Raw genomic sequence first — 20444 nt, forward strand, 5'->3', positions numbered from 1 at the left:
TTACATTTCCCCCCTTTGGAAGTTTTGAAATAATCATCTTTTCAATACTTCCACTCCTAATCTTTCATAACTCAACATAAGCAGGTGGCTTCTCTCCCGGCATTGGTGTACGATGCTTCATCGCTGATTTCTGTGTCAACATTTTCTTTAAACATTGATAAACCAAACAAATCACCAAAACAACTGTAATCAAAATGATTAGTGTCTGTAACAACTCAGTTATCCATCTTTTAAGAGGAAATCCAAAATGTCCCAAAATTTGGCCTAACCCATTTGCTTGCATTTCACTCCTTAAACCTTGAGTCTGCTGTGCCACCCTCTTCATATCATCTATTTGTTCATTCAAAGCAGCTGTAACATTTGGGATGTGCACACAGCAATCTTGATTTCTGTAAATCCACAATCATCGCTTCAATTCCCCCATGTGTTTCTCTCTTTTTTCCCTCTACTATTTTATCATTATTTGTGGGGTAACTATGACTTGTCAGGTGGATGTTACCCACCTCATTTTCTACTACTCTCAACTGTTCTGCCAATAATCTATCCAATTTACCATAATTTGGTTTCGGGGTTGGAAGTTTTACCTGTTTTACTGGTACCAGGGCAAGGATGCTTTGCTCCACTGCCTCTCTAGCAGTTTTACCAGCCAATCGGTTGCCCACATTTACCACCGTTTGTCCAAATTGATGTGCTTTACAATGCATTACCACTACTTCCTTGGGCTGCTGGATGTCCTGGAGGAGTTGAAGAATTTCTTCCTGAGCTGACAACAGTCCTCTTTCCTTCCAGATAGCTCCACGTGTGTGAATCTGCTTTCTGTGCTGATGTATTCACAGGGAGAGCTTCAGCTTTCATCACTTGGGGTGGTGGTAACCACTGCATAGCCCGCCATTCATTTTCCATCTCGGACAAAGCTGCTTCCATCCATAAACAGCTCCAAATCAGGATTAGGCAACGGTTTGTCCTTCAGGTCCTGTCTGCTAGAATATACCTGTTCAATAGCTTGCAAACAATCCTGGTGTAAAGACTCACCCATTTCCAAGCTCAAAAACATTGCTGGGTTCGCTGCTGTTGTAGTTTTAAGTTCCACATCATCCTGCTCCAAGAGAGTGACCTGGTATTTAAGCATGCGGCTTGGGGACTGCCATTGCCCCCCTTTTTGCTCCGAGACAGAAGTTACCATATGTGGGACATAAACTGTAATTTTCTGCCCCATGGTTAATTTCCTTGCTTCTTGGATTAAGAGTACAGTTGCTGCCACAGCTCGCAAACATCCAGGCCATCCCTTGCTGACATTATCCCATTGCTTAGAAAAATACCCAAGGGCCCGTTTCCAAGTTCCTAATTTTTGCGTCAACACACCCAAAGCAAGATGTTATCGCTCATGTACAAACAATTCAAAAGGCTTTGCTAAATCTGAGAGTCCTAACGCAGGTGCGGACATCAAAGCCGCCTTCAGATTTTTAAAAGCTGTCCAACACTCAGGTGTCCACAACAGGTGATTCTCCTGGGATCCTTTCAAAGCTGCATAACTGAGGATCCACAACCAACACCACCCGACCATACCCAAAAATGTCTGCAATTCCCATATCGTTCTGGGTTCTGGAACTTGACAAATTGCTTCCTTTCTGCCTGCTCCCAATCTTCTTTGTCCTTGCGAAATTTCAAAGCCTAAATATATCACAGTCTCTTTCCCAATCTGGGCCTTGCTTTTTGATACTCGGTATCCTGCTTGTCCCAAAAAATTCAACAAGCTGATGGTCACTTGTAAACAGTCTTCCCGTGTCTCTGCTGCTATCAAGATGTCATCTACATACTGCAATATTATTCCTTCTGTAACACCCTTGGTATGGGCACGTGGAATTCCAGGGTGTTACTGCATCCTCCACTTCTGCAGGCATTTCTTCCTTCGGTCTTGGTCTTCGGTCTTGGAAGGTCCTTCGGTCTTGGAAGAATTAATAACGAATTAATTAATATACTTTGCTGACATCCTTAAAAGAAAAACATAAGTAAGTGGTTTACTGTACTAGATCTCAAGGATGCTTTCTTCTGCATGCCTCTAGACAAAGATAGCCAGGCATATTTGCCTTTGAATGGGAAAGCCCCACCACTGGATGCAAGACACAACTCACCTGGATGGTGCTACCTCAAGGGTTCAAAAATAGTCCTGCAATATTTGGTAATCAATTGGCAAAGGAATTGGAAGTATGGAAAAAAGAAAATTCAGAAGGAATAATATTGCAGTATGTAGATGACATCTTGATAGCAGCAGAGACACGGGAAGACTGTTTACAAGTGACCATCAGCTTGTTGAATTTTTTGGGACAAGCAGGATACCGAGTATCAAAAAGCAAGGCCCAGATTGGGAAAGAGACTGTGATATATTTAGGCTTTGAAATTTCGCAAGGACAAAGAAGATTGGGAGCAGGCAGAAAGGAAGCAATTTGTCAAGTTCCAGAACCCAGAACGATATGGGAATTGCAGACATTTTTGGGTATGGTCGGGTGGTGTTGGTTGTGGATCCTCAGTTATGCAGCTTTGAAAGGATCCCAGGAGAATCACCTGTTGTGGACACCTGAGTGTTGGACAGCTTTTAAAAATCTGAAGGCGGCTTTGATGTCCGCACCTGCGTTAGGACTCTCAGATTTAGCAAAGCCTTTTGAATTGTTTGTACATGAGCGATAACATCTTGCTTTGGGTGTGTTGACGCAAAAATTAGGAACTTGGAAACGGGCCCTTGGGTATTTTTCTAAGCAATGGGATAATGTCAGCAAGGGATGGCCTGGATGTTTGCGAGCTGTGGCAGCAACTGTACTCTTAATCCAAGAAGCAAGGAAATTAACCATGGGGCAGAAAATTACAGTTTATGTCCCACATATGGTAACTTCTGTCTCGGAGCAAAAGGGGGCAATGGCAGTCCCCAAGCCGCATGCTTAAATACCAGGTCACTCTCTTGGAGCAGGATGATGTGGAACTTAAAACTACAACAGCAGCGAACCCAGCAATGTTTTTGAGCTTGGAAATGGGTGAGTCTTTACACCAGGATTGTTTGCAAGCTATTGAACAGGTATATTCTAGCAGACAGGACCTGAAGGACAAACCGTTGCCTAATCCTGATTTGGAGCTGTTTATGGATGGAAGCAGCTTTGTCCGAGATGGAAAATGAATGGCGGGCTATGCAGTGGTTACCACCACCCCAAGTGATGAAAGCTGAAGCTCTCCCTGTGAATACATCAGCACAGAAAGCAGATTCACACACGTGGAGCTATCTGGAAGGAAAGAGGACTGTTGTCAGCTCAGGAAGAAATTCTTCAACTCCTCCAGGACATCCAGCAGCCCAAGGAAGTAGTGGTAATGCATTGTAAAGCACATCAATTTGGACAAACGGTGGTAAATGTGGGCAACCGATTGGCTGGTAAAACTGCTAGAGAGGCAGTGGAGCAAAGCATCCTTGCCCTGGTACCAGTAAAACAGGTAAAACTTCCAACCCCGAAACCAAATTATGGTAAATTGGATAGATTATTGGCAGAACAGTTGAGAGTAGTAGAAAATGAGGTGGGTAACATCCACCTGACAAGTCATAGTTACCCCACAAATAATGATAAAATAGTAGAGGGAAAAAGAGAGAAACACATGGGGGAATTGAAGCGATGATTGTGGATTTACAGAAATCAAGATTGCTGTGTGCACATCCCAAATGTTACAGCTGCTTTGAATGAACAAATAGATGATATGAAGAGGGTGGCACAGCAGACTCAAGGTTTAAGGAGTGAAATGCAAGCAAATGGGTTAGGCCAAATTTTGGGACATTTTGGATTTCCTCTTAAAAGATGGATAACTGAGTTGTTACAGACACTAATCATTTTGATTACAGTTGTTTTGGTGATTTGTTTGGTTTATCAATGTTTAAAGAAAATGTTGACACAGAAATCAGCGATGAAGCATCGTACACCAATGCCGGGAGAGAAGCCACCTGCTTATGTTGAGTTATGAAAGATTAGGAGTGGAAGTATTGAAAAGATGATTATTTCAAAACTTCCAAAGGGGGAAATGTAACCAGATGTAACCAAAATGATTAGTTTGTTCTTTTGTAACTAAGCAACATAGAGATAGGAGCAGGTTAGACAATGCTTTAATATTGTGTTTGTACACCTATGGCTATGGATATGCTACTATGCCCAAAGACAATAGGACGAGGAGTAGTACGGACATGCTGCTATGCTCCCAGTACAGCCCCAGCCCATCTTGACAAAGAGTCGAGGGTGGTTAGAATAATTGGTTTGTGTTAAGGGTGCCAAATCATTGTTAGGAACCATGCACCATGAAGAAGGGGAGCAAGTTACATAAGCAAGGTGGGATTGCGCATGCCCAGAAGAAGGGGTCAACTAAAGGACACACCTGTACGACCACCAAGGACCACCAGAGACCCCCACGGAAGCCCCTCGGAGCTCAAGGACGCATGCGTAATGACCACGCAAATATGATAATTAGTTCCGGAAATAGAATGAATATGCATGATCATTCCGGGAAATTTGATGCATATGTATGTAACTGGACAATATAAGTTTCGGCTGATGTAACCTGCGGTATGCACGCTAGGTGGAACGATCCCCCGTGCATCCGGCGCCGTAATAAAGAATGCCTGCTTCTTAATACTACATTGGTGTTAAGGAGTTTGATTCCCGATTTCGGTGACACTACTCTGTTATTAATTGGCAATAAATTAAATTAATTTTCCCCAAGTCAAGTCTTTTGCCCATCGTGGTAATCGAATCAGCGTGCATATTGTAAGCAAGAGGGCCATTGGAAAAAAGATTGTCCATGCCTTCCGAATAATCAGGAAAGAGGGGCAGAAGAAGCCGTTGGGATCATGATAGAGACTGGGTTGGACTGAAGGGGACCGGAGGAATCTATTAAAGTTTCCCCAGCCGATCCTCTGGTTCCAGTCAAGCTGGGGAATGAAATAATAGATTTTTAAATTGATAGTGGAGCCACACATTCTGTAGTAACTAGCTGTAGGGGACCCTTAAGTAGAACTAAAATAAGTGTTGTTGGTGCAACAGGGAAAAAGATTTTAAGGCTGTTTTTGCAACCTATGGAATGTTCAATTGGAAATACTAGATTAACTCATGAATTCCTTTATATGCCAGAATGCCCCTTACCATTGCTTGGACAGGATTTACTTTGTAAACTGAATGCACAACTAACTTTTTCTGAAGACTCTGTTCAGTTGCATATTCCTCCAGAGACTGCCTGGAAAGCCCAGATATGTTTGTTAACCGAGAAAGATCCTAATGAAGAAATGAATATTCCAAAGGAAGTACAGAATGCGGTCATACCTCTGGTGTGGGAATCGAAGATACCCGGACGAGCGAAGAATGCGACCCCGGTAAAGATTAAACTGAATCCAGGAGCTCAACCGGTAAGAAAGAAACAATACCCCATTAAGCTGGAGGCCCGAAAAGGATTAGAACCTATAATAAGTTCCTTTTTAGAACATGGATTGTTACGGGAGTGTCAATTGGAATTGAATACTCCCATCCTACCTGTAAAGAAACCCCATTCTTCTGAATATAGACTGGTACAGGACTTATGAGAAATTAATGCAAGGACAGTAGATGTCCACCCTGTAGTTCCAAACCCATATACCCTCCTTACTACAATCCCTAACAGTAATACTTATTTCACAGTATTAGATTTAAAGGACGCCTTCTTCTGTATACCTGTGGATGAGCAGAGCCAGACCATCTTCGCCTTTGAATGGGAGAATCCAAGTACAGGATGAAAGACACAACTCTGCTGGACTGTCCTTCCCCAAGGATTCAAGAACAGCCCTACCTTGTTTGGTAACATACTAGCCAAAGAATTGGAACTGTGGCAAAATGGTCATGATGCTGTAACATTGTTGCAATATGTTGATGATGTGCTAATTGGTTCTGACAGTTATGAGGCATGTCTGGAAGCCACCATCAGTTTGCTTAACTTTCTGGGCTTGGCAGCGTATCGGGTTCCTAAGAAAAAGGCTCAGCTTGGGGAAAAAAAAGGTCCAATATATGGGGTTTGAAATCACCAAAGGACAGAGAGAATTAAGTACTGAGAGAAAAGAGGCAATTTGTAGAATTGCTGTACCTACACCAAAGAAGCAATTAAGAGGATTTCTGGGAATGGCCGGATGGTGTCGCTTATGGATTCCCAATTTTGGACTAACTGCCAAACCACCGTATGCTGCTGTGAAAGGACCTGAGGGGGTTCTGGAATGGACACCTGAATGTAGGAAGAGTTTTGATGAAATTAAAAGGAAACCCATGGAGGCTTCTGCTTTGGGACTCCCAAATTTGAGGTAACCCTTCCAATTATATGTACATGAATGACAGCAAGTGGCATTAGGGTTTTTGACACAAAAATTGGGGAGCTGGAAAAGACCGGTGGGATACTTTTCAAAGCAATTAGATGAAGTCAGTAAAGGTCGGCCCACTTGTTTGAGGGCAGTAGCGGCTACTGCAACTTTGATTGAAGAATCTCGGAAATTGACGTTAGGCCAACTGATTACTGTATTTGTGCCTCATGCTGTGTCTTCTCTCCTTGAAGATAAAGGGCATCATTGGATCTCCCCAAGCAGGTTAGCTAAATATCAAGTGGTGCTGCTGGAACAAGATGATGTTGTAATCTCCCTGACCTCTGCTCTAAATCCTGCAACCCTGCTCCCGATTTCTGAATTTGGTGAATTGCATCATGACCGTTTAACCACCATCGAACAAGTGTATTCTAGTAGGCCTGACCTGCGAGACAAACCCCTATCAAATGCAGAACTGGAGGTATTTACTGATGGAAGTAGCTTTATGTTGGAAGGAAGACGGAAAGCTGGATATGCAGTGGTAACACATACTCAGGCCTTAGAAGCTAAATCTTTGCCTAGTAATACATCTGCTCAAAAGGCAGAATTGGTTGCACTAACATGAGCTTTAGAGCTTAGTCAGGGAAAAAAGTCAATATTTACACAGATTCTAAGTATGCATTTGGAGTAGTGCATGCACATGGGGCAATTTGGAAAGAAAGAGGACTATTAAGTTCACATGGGACCCCGATCAAATATGGAACAGAAATAATGAAGCTCTTACAGGCAGTCCTTCAACTGAAGGAGGTTGCTATAATGCATTGTAAAGTGCATCAGAAGGGAAACAGTGAAATCACGAAGGGAACTCGAAAAGCAGACCAGCTAGCAAAAGAAGCAGCATTACAGAAATAAAAATTTGAAGGAGCTCTAATTCCAGTATCCCATTTGGAATTATTGCCCCCACAATATACTGAGAAGGAAAATCAATTGGCAGGGCAATTAGATTGTTCCAAAACTGATCAGGGTTGGTGGGTGACACCACTGAAGCAATTATTAATTTCTGAAAAGATGATGGAAATTCTACTCAAGAAACTGCACCAAGAAACACACTCGGGAGCAGATGCATTAGTGCTAATTGCCAAAAGACACGTCATTGAGACAAGAATGCAAAGCCTAGTGGATATAATAGTCAAAAAGTGCGCTATCTGTTGCGCCAATAACCCAAAAATTGCAAAGGAAATCATGGGAGGAGTCGTAAAACAAGGAATAACTCCCGGGAAATACTGGCAAATAGATTTTACGGAATTGCCAAGGTGTAAACTATATAAATATTTATTGGTAATGGTAGACACCTTTTCTGGTTGGCCCGAAGCATTCCCTTGTCACACTAACAAGGCTAGGGAAGTGATCAAAATTTTATTGAAAGAAATTATCCCTAGATTCGGTGTTCCAGAAGGTATATCCTCCGATAACGGACCCCACTTTATTGCAGAAATAGTGCAGGGAGTTTCTAGATTTCTAGACATTAAATGGGATTTGCATACTCCTTGGAGGCCACAGTCCAGTGGCAAAGTAGAAAGAATGAATCAAACTCTAAAAAGACAGATTTCTAAAGTGCGTCAGGAAACTCAAATGAAATGGAAGCTGAGCCTAGGAATCTGGAGAGGTGGGGGGAAGGTGTTTTTAGACTTGTTCTTATTTCTCACTATCCTACTCTGTTATTAATTGGCAATAAATTAAATTAATTTTCCCAAGTCAAGTCTTTTGCCCATCGTGGTAATCGATAAGTGATCTCCCTATCCTTATCTCAACCCACAAGCTTTTTTCGTATTTTCTCCCTGTCCTGCTGAGAAGGGGAGTGATAGAGCAGCTTGGTGGGCACCCGGCAGCTAGCCAAGGTCAACCCACCACAGTATATAAGGAATTGGTTGGTGATGCATCTTTGCAGACTCCGTGCAGAACCACTTATGGCAGTAGCACTGTGCCCGATGCATTGCTCATTAAATCTCTTTATATTTAAGCACAAACTTGTGTTTAATTTGCCTCAGGGGTACAATAAAAATTCCCAAGAGTGTTTTAATGGTGCGATTAACCCTTATCCAGTTGTATGGGCTTAAGTAATATTGTCCAATGGTTGTACCGTATGGCCCTTGTTGTTATTGGTCAAAATGAATATTCTGGGAATGGATAGCCAGAAAAGACAATCTTGGATAGATAGCTGGGGTAAATGAGAAATTGGTAGTCCTCCAGTTACAAGGAAAAACTAATCTCCATGTGATTAAGCCTATAAATCTGCTACAAATAACCCCCCCCTTGCCTAATAGCAAACCAGTTAACATTCCTCAGTATAAGATACCTGCTCCTACCATAAAATCTCTGACCCAAGTAGTCAAACAATTAGAGCAATGGGGTATTAGAGAAAAAAATAAAAATAAAAAAACCCCACCATATAACAGCCCAGTATGGACTGTTAAGAGACCAGACTACAGGGTTTTAAATAAAACAACTGGCCCTTTAACAGCTTCTGTTCCCAGCATAGTAGATAATACAGTAAATGTACGTGCCTTTCCATGGATGGGACTGTTAAATAGAAAAAATGTTCTTTTCGATCCCAATACAAGAGCAATACAAATCCAAGTTCACTTTGACTTGGGGTGGAATACAATACACCTTTAATTGTCTACCCCAAGGTTTTAAACATAGCCCCACTGTTACCTTAAAACGTGTGTGTATATATATTTTTTTGGATGAAATGGAAATAGTATAGGAGTTGTTAGTAGCTAAGAAGGGATCACAGTTAGGAGTAGAAACTAGCATACGAGAATATGAGAATTGTAGAATCTTCAAGGTAATAGATAATGCCCAGGCCAGATAAGAGGGTACGGGCACTGCATATTTTACTAACAAGCATATGTTTCTCCTCAAAGAATGCGAAGCTGTAACCCTTCAAGGACCAATAACAGGAACATCGTCTTACAGGGAAAGTCGTAAAGATAAAGGGACGCCACAACAACCATGAAAACAACAGGAATCACAGTAACTAGGGGAAAGGTAAAGGCGGCAGGGGAGATTGCGACCACTGACCCAATTGAGGAACGAAAGGACTACCCCCCCCTCCTTGTGAGCATGCGCAGTGAATTAAAATCACACTGTAGCTTTAAATCGAAGCGGAGAAAATACGGACCAATGGAAGAAGAGGATGCTTAGTCAGTCTAATGATTATGTATTAGATAGGCGTGGTGTGTTAACTTTCATGTATAAATATTGAAGAGAATTACAATAGGTGTGCTCGATTTGTGGAAATATTCCACCTTGCACCCTGCGCAGAATAAAGCAATGTCTCCTCTCTAAACATACTCTGTGTGTTTCGGGAGTTATTTTACAGTGAGGCAACAGTTTTGGTGACCCAGATGGGACTTTGAAATTTGAGACCGGACTTCGATCGACACTTGCTACCGCCAGAGGATCGCGAGCCGGACTCCAGCGTGCACCGGAGGACTTTGTCCGGGGACTCCTCTCGCGATTCCCTGGTGGGTGGTGAGTGGCTGATTGATACTGGGATAGAGACATTGTTATTTTGAAATTTTGTTGGTTACTGGTCCGAACCAGAGTTGGTATAATTGGTCCCAGCGTATTTACAAGAGTGATACGAACCGGAGTTGGTATAATTGGTTTTGGTTAATTGCAGCCACTGCATTGGTATATTGGTCTCTCCTGCGCTACTACGGTGACGACCGGAGCAGGTAGAGTTTTGGTTTGGTTCTGTTTACTTGTATTGGTTTATTTGTATTGGTAATCATTGGCGTTATTGTTGGTGATTTTAAAGAATATTATTGAACAATATTACAAATGGGAAACGTGACATCTTCCACAGAAGGGGAAATACTTAAAGCTTCCCCATTGGGTTGTATTTTAAAACATTGGACTAAGTTTGGAGGCGACCAATTATCACGAAAAAGTTAATGGAATATTGTAATCAATGGTGACCGTTGTATGTGTTAGATGATGGAGAAAAGTGGCCAAAGAATGGAACTTTGAAATATAATACTATGTTACAGTTAATGCTGTTTTGTAGAAGGGAAGAAAAATGGGATGAGGTACCATATGTGTATTCGTTTTTCACGCTTGGAATGATTGGAAAAGCAGGAAAGAATGTGGATTGATTGCAAAGGATGCAAATGTTTTGGCTTTAGAACAAGTTTGGAACAAAATGCCTAAACGATGTTGTTCTGCATGCAGTATTGGTAAAAGGTGTAAAAATTATAAGGAGGAAGAGGAAGACGATGTTGAATTATTAGTGGCTCCGGGACAGAGAAATATACGGGGAGGTAATGACCAGGGTGGAAATGGGGAAGCCGGAGAAGGTGATGCTAACAGTGATGCTGAAAGTGAAGGGGAGAATTTCAGTCCGATAGCAGGAAGAACTAGGAGAGGGGGGGCAGTGCTGCAAGCACCCTTAAGGCAGGCAGTAGGTCCAGCAGGAGAGCCGGTGTGGGTTAAAACTCCCTTCTCGGTAGCGGACTTAAGGGCTTGGAAAGAGATGGCTGGAACATATAGGGAAGATCCGGAAAAGGTGGCAAAGGTGTTAGAAACTATTATGGAAAATCATGACCCAGATTGGAGAGATATGCAGGTGGTGTTAAAGACATTGTTGTCATATGAGGGACGGAGGACTGTTGTGGTTAAGGCTAGGGAAGAAGCAGAGAGGGTTCATGCCCAGGATGCACAGGCAGGAAGACTGGAGGATCATTTTCCCTCCACCAATCCGAATTGGGATCCTAACAATCAGGCACAAAGAGTATTGTTAACTGAATATCAGAGGTTGATATTGTTCGGTGTAAGGAATGCGATTCCGAAACCAAAAAATTTGTCTAAATTATATCAGGTGGTACAGGGGAAAGATGAAACTCCATCAGCCTTCTTTGAACGATTATGCGAAGTGGCTAAGAAATGGACTGATTTGGATCCGGAGAGAGAGACCGATGCACTAACGTTTGTGACTTTGTTTGTGGGGCAGTCGAATCCTGATATTAGGAGAAAATTGCAAAAGATAGAAGGAGAAGAGGCAAGATCTATGAACAAGTTATTAGAGGTGGTGTGGAAGGTGTATAATAACAGGGAGGAGGAAGAAAAGAAGCGACAGGAAAAGGAGCAAGTTAAGAAAGAGAGTCGCAAGGCTCAACTGCTGGCTGCAGCAATAGCGGAAGGCAACCGAAATAGTAGAAGGCAAAATGATGGGTATAGGTTAAATCGAGGGACTATGATGACCTCCTTCTTTAGACCTGGGGAGGGTAAACCCTTGAATAAGGATCAGTGTGCTTTGTGTAAACAAAAGGGGCATTGGAAGAGGGATTGCCCTCAGAATCGATTCCGGAGGAATTTTCCAAGAAAACAAGAAGATCCCAAGGTGGAAGAGCTGCTTACTCTGGGTCAGGATTCAGATTGATGGGGACTGGGGATGAATCGGAAGTTTCCCCAACAGAACCCCTGGTTACCTTGAAGTTGGGGAATGAAAAGGTAGATTTTCTAATAGATACAGGAGCGACATGTTCAGTGTTAAATACTTGTAAGGGTAAATTGAGTAAACAAAATATAGCTATTATTGGAGCCACAGGGAAAAGGGAGGTAAGGCCTTTCTTCCAACCGATTAAGTGTGGAATTGGAAATCGAGTTATTACTCACAAATTTTTATACGTTCCTGATTGCCCGATGCCTTTGTTGGGAAGAGATTTACTCAGCAAACTAAATGGACAAATTGTTTTTGAAAAAGGCAATATACAGGTACAGATACCGGAAGAAAAAGCCCTGGAAGCGCAAGTGTTAATGGTGCAGGAAGAAGCACAAGAGACTCCGGACCCTGAGACAATCCCGGAAGAGATATTGAATGCAGTGCCCCCACTGGTATGGGCCTCTGGGATCCCAGGACGATCACGCGCTGCTGAACCGGTAAACATCACATTGAAACCTGGAGCACGACCGGTAAGACAAAAACAACATCCTATTAAACTAGAAGAGAGAAAGGGTTTAGAACCCATAATAGAAAAGTTTATGGTTCACGGACTGCTACGAGAATGCCAATCGGAGTATAACACTCCAATTTTACCAGTAAAGAAACCTCATTCAAATGAATATAGGCTGGTTCAAGATTCGAGAGCAGTAAATCAAATTGTGCAGGATGTCCACCCAGTGGTAGGAAATCCGTATACTTTATTGACTGCAATTAAAGAAACAGATCAGTGGTTCACAATATTAGATTTGAAGGATGCTTTCTTTTGCATCCCTTTGAATTTGAAAGTCAAAAGATATTTGCCTTTGAGTGGGAAAATCCAAAAACTGGCCGAAAGGCTCTACTGTGCTGGACCGTTCTTCCGCAAGGATTTAAGAATAGTCCAACAATCTTTGGAAATCAACTAGCGAAGGAATTGGAGGATTGGCAAAAAGAAAATCCAGAAATAACTCTGCTACAGTATGTGGATGATATCCTTTTGGGAACAAGAACATTAGAGGACTCTGTACAGTATACCATTGATCTCTTGAACTTTTTAGGAGCAGCGGGGTATAAAGTGTCGAAGAAAAAGGCACAAATTGCACAACAGACAGTGACTTATTTGGGATTCACCATCACCAAAGGTCAGCGAAGCCTTGGTCCAGAGAGAAAAGAGGCAATTTGTCAAATACCAGAGCCTGTGTCTAAACGAGAGCTAAGAGCATTCCTGGGAATGGCCGGGTGGTGTCGCCTGTGGATTATCAATTTTGGACTGATTGCAAAACCCCTTTATGAGGCTGTGAAAGGTACAGAGGAACTTCTAGAATGGACTCCAGAATGCCAAACAGCTTTTTCTAAATTGAAAGAAGCCTTGATGTCGGCACCCGCACTAGGGCTTCCTAATTTGGAAAAACCTTTCGAGCTTTTTGTGAATGAAAGACAGCATGCTGCGCTAGGGGTTCTGGTCCAAAAGACTGGATCTTGGAAAAGACCAGTCGGATATTTTTCTAAGCAACTAGATCAAGTAAGCAAAGGATGGCCCTCTTGTCTAAGAGCCGTCGCTGCGACTGTGCTGCTCATTCAGGAAGCTAGGAAATTAACTCTGGGACAAAGAATGACGGTACAGGTGCCACATGCTGTGACAACAGTTCTAGAGCAAAAGGGGGGACATTGGTTATCCCCTAGTTGAATGATGAAATATCAGGCTGTGTTATTAGAACAAGATGATGTGGAACTGAAAGTAACAACCACCTTGAATCCAGCCACCCTGTTACCGTTGCCTGGGGAAACTGAATTGGAACATGACTGTCTAAAAACAATTGAACAGGTATATGTGAGTAGGACTGATCTGGAAGATATACCTCTGGATTCAGCAGAATTAAATTTGTTTATAGATGGGAGCAGCCAAGTGATCAATGGAGTCCGAAGAGCCAGATATGCAGTTATTATTGGAGGAGAAGAATTGGATGAATGGGAAGCAAAAGCCCTCCCTGCCAACACGTCTGCCCAGAAGGCAGAGCTGGTAGCATTAATAAGAGCTTTAGAGCTCGCAGAAGGAAAGACTGTGAACATATGGACAGATTCTAAATATGTTTTTGGAGTAGTTCATGCACATGGAGCAATTTGGAAAGAAAGGGGTCTCCTTTCGTCACAAGGAACACCAGTTAAGTATGGAGAACTAATAAGAAAATTATTGCAGGTTATTAAACTGCCTGAACAAGTAGTAATCATGCATTGTAAGGCTCATCAATTTGGAAATACCCCTGAAGTGATTGGGCATCGACGGGCGGATTTAGCAGCTAAAAGAGCAGCAGAAGAACAACAAGTTTTGGGAATATGGCCTGAGAAGTATGAAGACTTAAAGAGACCGCCGACTTATAACGAGGAAGATGATCAATTAGCTAAATTGCTCAATGCAAAGAAGAACAAAGATGGATGGCGGACCACAGAAGATAATCGAGTAGTAGTACCTCCAAACGTTATGAGAGAATTTATGGAAAAAGATCATAGAAGAACACATTGGGGGGTAGAAGCTCTCATGGACAATGTTAAACTCCACACTTTAAGTGTAGGGATGGGAAATATAGCCAAGAGTATTATCGAGAAGTGTGAAATCTGCCAGCGAAACAATCCTCGAACTCAACCCAGACCTCCACCCGGGAAAACTAAGAAAGGAAATACTCCCGGCGACTACTGGCAAATAGATTTCTCAGAGCTTCCCAGGCAAAATGGGTATCGGTATTTGTTAGTATTAGTGGACACTTTCTCTGGATGGCCAGAAGCCTTTCCCTGTCGCACCAATCAGGCCAGAGAAGTAGTTAAAATATTACTGAAAGAAATAATTCCTCGTTTCAGACCGAGGACCCCATTTTGTGGCCAAAGCACTTCAGTCAGTGGCAAGAACATTAGAAATAAAGTGGGATTTACACACACCGTGGAGACCACAGTCTAGTGGGAAAGTAGAGAGAATGAATCAAACAATTAAAAGGCAATTGAATAAAATTTGTCAGGAAGCGCAATTAAAGCGGCCAGATGCTCTCCCGTTAGCATTGTTAAGAGCAAGGATTACACCAAGGTCTAGACAAAAGGTCAGCCCTTTTGAAATACTCTACGGGAGACCTTATCAAAATATTAATCATGAGCCAGGATCCATAGAATTAATAGGGAAACAATATCTTAAGGAATATGTGATTTCTCTAGGGAAGGTTTTGTCTTCTCTTAACAGGTATCTACATTCGAGAACTCCTTTGGGCCTGGATACTGCAGTTAATGAATTTCAGCCGGGAAATTGAGTTCTCTATCTAAGAACTTGGAACGACGAACCTCTGAAAGAACGTTGGAAAGGACCCTTTCAAGTCCTCCTGACTACATATACTGCAGTCAAGCTGGATGGAGTAGAGCCGTGGAATCATCACACTTGGATTAAGAAAGGACTTCCACCAGAGAAGTGGACTGTGGAGAAACAGAATGAAAGCCCTTTACGACTGAAATTTAAAAGGGACAATTCATGAATTGTACTTGGGATCAGGGTATTGCTTATGTTGATTTAGATTGTACACAAGGCATATTCTTATTTGTAGTCATCGTAATCTCGTTTATGATTTTGATGGAGATATGGAGGCCAAAATTCTAATTATCCTAGTGATGTTAGCAAGAATTGAGGGATTAGAAGAAAATTTGATCTTGAAATTGATTCAGGGATTTGGTAAATTACAAAATGCTATGGGCATTACCACTTGCCTCCCAATTCCACATTCTAGTAAAAATCCAATAGAATGGGGAATCCCGACTTTAAGAGACCTTCCCTTGGTAAACTGGAGTCAAATAATTGATCAACAAACCAAAATTCCAATGAGAGAAATTATAACCTGGACAGTAACAAATAGGAAGTGTAATGGGACTCTTGCATTGTTACCAAATGGAGAATCTTTGTGTTGGTCAGTCAATAGTAACCATGTAAGAAACACAGTTTCCAATTTGGTTAACCAACAACAAGGAAAATATATGTATAAGACAAACTGGAAAAAGCCAATGGCAGACAAATGGAGGTATATGAACCTTAGTTCATGGTGGTTTGGATAGGACAAATTGGAAGCACTAAAAATCAATATAAAGAGATTATTATGAATCCCAAAGAAGGAGAGTACATCCCTAAATGGAACTGTACTCAGGTATTCAACTGCTCTCATATGGGAATCTTGAAAAACATAACCGGGGTAGAAAAGGCATTGCGAATTGGATGTCAGTGTCGAAATTTAATTGTAGAACAACATGTAGCACAACATATGGCACACAGACAAGTCCAATGCCACACAGAAACTATTTCATCTCCAGGATATACTGTGTGGGTCTTAAGCGATGGAACTTGGACAAACAGACTTCATTTTGATATCCCAAATCACCAAATTACCTTAGGAGTGTTAACATTGTGTCCATTATGGAAAAAGAATCCCATTACACCTCAGTTATGGGGAAAACTCAAAAGAGAATTAAAAAAGGATCCATGGCATGGCCCATCAACAGCTACGAATGTCGGGGGGGCCATGGAGTCAATGTTAGCCCCCGGAATAATGGCTTATGAGAACCGAGTACTGTTTGCAAATCTAACGTGGCAGATTAGTAGTTTGGAGGATGCAACTGAGCAGGGGTTACTTGTAATAAATAAACAGGTGCAAGCAAACAGTGAAATGACCTTACAAAATTGTCTAGCCTTAGATCTGTTATCGGCCAAAGAAAAGGGACTATGTGGATATTTAAACCTGGATAAGGAACATTGTTGTGTTCGCATTCCTAATGTGACTGAAGACCTAAATAAACAGATTGACCAAATTAGACGAGTAGCAATGGGAACCCAAGAATTACAGGAGAGTGCCGAGAACAATTGGATAAACAAAATTCTGCAAAGTGTGAGTGGATGGTCTCTTACAGGACAGTTAGCCAATTTAGCCCAGGGTTTGATTCTTACAGTGATTGCAATAATAATAATCATCATAATAATTAACTGTATGAAACAGGCAATACTGAAGACTGTCTTTGTCGGAAACATGATGCTAACCAGAGATGTTGGAAGTCTCAAATGAAATATTTGAAACTTCCAAAGAGGGGAATTGTCACCTTGAATCATGTATATATGTGTATATATTTTAGAATAAAATAGAAATAGTATAGGAGTTATTAGTAGCTAAGAAGGGATCACAGTTAGGAGTAGAAACTAGCATACGAGAATATGAGAATTGTAGAATCTTCAAGGTAATAGATAATGCCTAAGTTAGATAAGAGGGTACGGGCACTGCATATTTTACTAACAAGCATATGTTTCTCCTCAAAGAATGCGAAGCTGTAACCCTTCAAAGACCAATAACAGGAACATCGTCTTACAGGGAAAGTCGTAAAGATAAAGGGACGCCACAACAACCATGAAAACAACAGGAATCACAGTAACTAGGGGAAAGGTAAAGGCGGCAGGGGGAGATCGCGACCACCGACCCAACTGAGGAACGAAAGGACTAGACTAGACTAGACTAGACTAGACTAGACTAGACCCTGTCCCTGTCCCTCTCCTTGTGAGCATGCGCAGTGAATTAAAATCACACTGTAGCTTTAAATCGAAGCGGAGAAAATACGGACCAATGGAAGAAGAGGATGCTTAGTCAGTCTAATGATTATGTATTAGATAGGCGTGGTGTGTTAACTTTCATGTATAAATATTGAAGAGAATTACAATAGGTGTGCTCGATTTGTGGAAATATTCCACCTTGCACAGAATAAAACAATGTCTCATCTCTAAACATACTTTGTGTGTTTCGGGAGTTATTTTACAGCGAGGCAACAGGGATGCCATTCAGAGGGACCTGGACAAGCTTGAGAAGTGGGCCCATGTGAACTTCATGAGGTTCAACAAGGCCAAGTGCAAGGTCCTGCACCTGGGTCAGGGCAAACCCTGGTATCAATACAGGCTGGGTGATGAAGGGATCGAGAGCAGCCCTGCAGAGAAGGATTTGGGGATACTGGCCTCATCAGTGCTGAGTAGAGGGGAACGATCGCCTCCTTCAACCTGCTGGCAATGCTCTTCCTGATACAGCCCCGCTCTCTCCGTTCCAGGCTAAACAACAGTTAATGAGTCTTAATCGGATCACCCTTTCTGAACAGGAGGCGGGTGCTCTCCTTGAGGTGAACCAATGGGAGAACCCTTTTCTTGAGCGATGGTGTCGGGTTGGACTAAGCGGTGGGACGAGGCAGGAGGAGGAAGTAGTTGTCGTCAATGAAGTCATAATCTTATCCGTCTGTGGTTTTGTACTCTGAGTGACTCACAGAGAAAGAAGCCGTTCAACGCAACATTCTTCCAAAGCAAGGTAACTGTAATTTACGATTTCATCCCCCCCTTCCCATGTATGCTCTCAACCTTTTCCATTATAGTTTTTTTAAAAAATAATTTATTATTATTAACTATGTAAGCATGCATCATGCCTGCTTTCACTCCTTAAAAAATATGCCTGCTGGCTTAAAGGATTATGATGTGCCTTCCTTTTATTCCGTTCTGCTGTCTACAATTCTTATTTCTCAAAAAATATTTATATTTTTCAGTGGGTGAAGAGAAAAAAAGTTTTGTTCTAGCATTTCTGGAATAATCATAATGTAAATCTCCTCTAATAAGAATAAAAAAGTCCACCAACCTTCTTCCTGATTTGCAAGTCAGCTGCACCAACAGAGAGAAGGAGGAGGAAGCAGGGAATGGTGTGTATGTATATCTATCAATCTATCTGTCTGTGTGTATATGTAATTTTTAAAGAAAGTGTCTGAAAAATTAATTTAAGAATAACCGGCTGCTCTTGTAATTCCTTGGTATTGCGTCTGAAGCGAGTGTTTAAAAGGCTCCGGGCAAAGCAGTCTAAACAGAAATAGATCCCAGAAGCAACAGCCTCTTCAGGGGCAGTTCAGCAGCTATGATGGGGCTGGGAGTTGGTCTTGTGTGGGTTTTTTTTATTTATTTTTTTTTTCCTCCCATGCATTAATTGATCTGTATTTTAGTGGCTCTAAACAGTGTGTTGGGAGGGAGACTATAATTTTCCAGCCTTTTGAGCGGAAGGGTTAGTTTTATTGCATGCAGCTGAATGTTGCACTTTGAAATCCATTGCCTTCTGTTTTGGGGAAGGGAGAACAAATGCTGCACTTTGTGAGTGTCTTGTAACGGCATTGTTGTCTTCTATTGCAAAGAATTAAGTAGATGGGGCTGAGGAAAGAGAAGTGGAGTAGAAAGAGCTGTGTGTGAGGAGTGGTGTTACTTGCTAGAGCAGCAGCATTAACTAGTAATGCTAAGGAGGCCGTGAGCTGGATAATCTCCCTGTCTGACTGCCCCAAACATATGAACACGCGAGAGAACGTTTGGGGGGCGGGGGATTCACTAACCAAGGCTGCAGCTCTTGCCTTTCATTTTAGTATCTTTCAATCTCTGGTTTTAATTGCACAGTCAAGTCACTCCTGCTGAAAAAATGTTGTGATTAATTTCCTAAAATAGCTTCTCTCATTCCCTTTTTTTCTGGGGAAAAAAGCAAGCGTCCTGTGTGTCGTCCGTGTCTGTCGTGTGTCCCCCCCCTGCAGTAGTCTGAGGAACAAAGAGTGGTATAAAACAACATGCGCTTACAAATTTGTAATTGTCTTCCATGCAATTTTCACATTATTTCCGGTATGATATTTCCTGTATATATGGAAAATCTGCCTTTTTTAGGGGGGAGTACATACACGCTTATATTAATATAGGTGCAAGTTCTTTGTGAAGATGAATCAAGTTCTCATCATCCTGTTGGGAGAGGGGTCTTGTTCTTTGTACACACACACACACACACACACCAAAAAAAAGGGTGGGTTGTTTGTGGGTTTGTCGGCTTGCTTTGTGTTGGCTTTTTTTTTCCCCTCCCCCTCTCGGTGGTTAAAAGGAGGTAAGGAGCAAATGGGGCTTTCAGGAGTGTTCCAGTAGTTACTGTGTGCTGAGTAAACCCGGAGAAGGAGAGCAGTTACAGCCTGTCTCTATCTCTGGAGAGAGAAAGGCAGTGTTTTGTGGTAGCTGGGGGTGGTTTGTTGGGGATGTTTTTGGTTGTGTTGTTTTGTTTTGTTTGTGTGTGTGGGTGGTTTTTTTTGTGGGGGTGTGTTTTTTTTTTTTTTTTTCTTCTTTTCATTCTTCCCCCTGCGTATGCGTTCAGCAGCAGAGAATCAGGAAGACACAGCAGCCAAATACAGATTTACACATTTATGGACGTGTTTGATTGGTGTGACACGATGACGGAAGAAGAGGAGAGAGAGGCCTAGCTTTGCCATGAAACATGTTTCCTGTCTATGCATTTGGTTCTTAACCCAAGTTGTGCATGCTTAGATTTCACTTTTGGGTGTCACTTCATCAAGGTAACCCACCAGGAAAAGTAGTGCAGCCATTGTTTTGTAGAGTGAGAGAAGAAAGCAGGACTGGCTCTTTCAAAATCGATTTTGAGATCCTCTTGATTGGGGCTAAAACTTCCTAGGAAGGAAATATAGTTCTGCTAAATGTGCTTGCATGTTACTTGTATGTTTGTGGATGGAGGTGCTGGGGTGTGTTACAGTTATGAAGTTGAGGCCTGTACATTCCCTGGCAAT

At 42.0% G+C, this 20444-nt stretch overlaps 1 protein-coding gene and 1 long non-coding RNA gene across 8 annotated transcripts in view; one reads left to right on the top strand and one right to left on the bottom strand.

Annotated features, from left to right (window-relative positions):
• The window catches only part of LOC140650457 (uncharacterized), a 35036-nt gene extending 17110 nt beyond the window's left edge, over window positions 1-17926 (bottom strand). Inside the window, exon 1 of the long non-coding RNA XR_012041999.1 lies at window positions 17833-17926. This is a non-coding gene — a long non-coding RNA (uncharacterized lncRNA). The remainder of the gene's footprint in view (window positions 1-17832) is intronic.
• Window positions 9431-20444, top strand: part of LOC140650456 (probable global transcription activator SNF2L2) — a 180946-nt gene continuing 169932 nt past the window's right edge. For 2 of the 7 annotated variants that reach the window (XM_072858701.1, XM_072858703.1), the window contains exons 1-2: window positions 12618-18172; window positions 18405-18558. The gene's annotated coding sequence lies outside the window, so the exon portion shown is untranslated. Of the gene's footprint in view, window positions 9865-11799; window positions 12314-12617; window positions 18173-18404; window positions 18559-20444 lie in introns of those variants that run through there. The other 5 variants (XM_072858696.1, XM_072858697.1, XM_072858700.1 and 2 more) reach the window with 4 other exon arrangements.

This window comes from Ciconia boyciana, chromosome 4 (assembly GCF_034638445.1).
Source record: "Ciconia boyciana chromosome 4, ASM3463844v1, whole genome shotgun sequence".
Taxonomy (NCBI): domain Eukaryota; kingdom Metazoa; phylum Chordata; class Aves; order Ciconiiformes; family Ciconiidae; genus Ciconia; species Ciconia boyciana.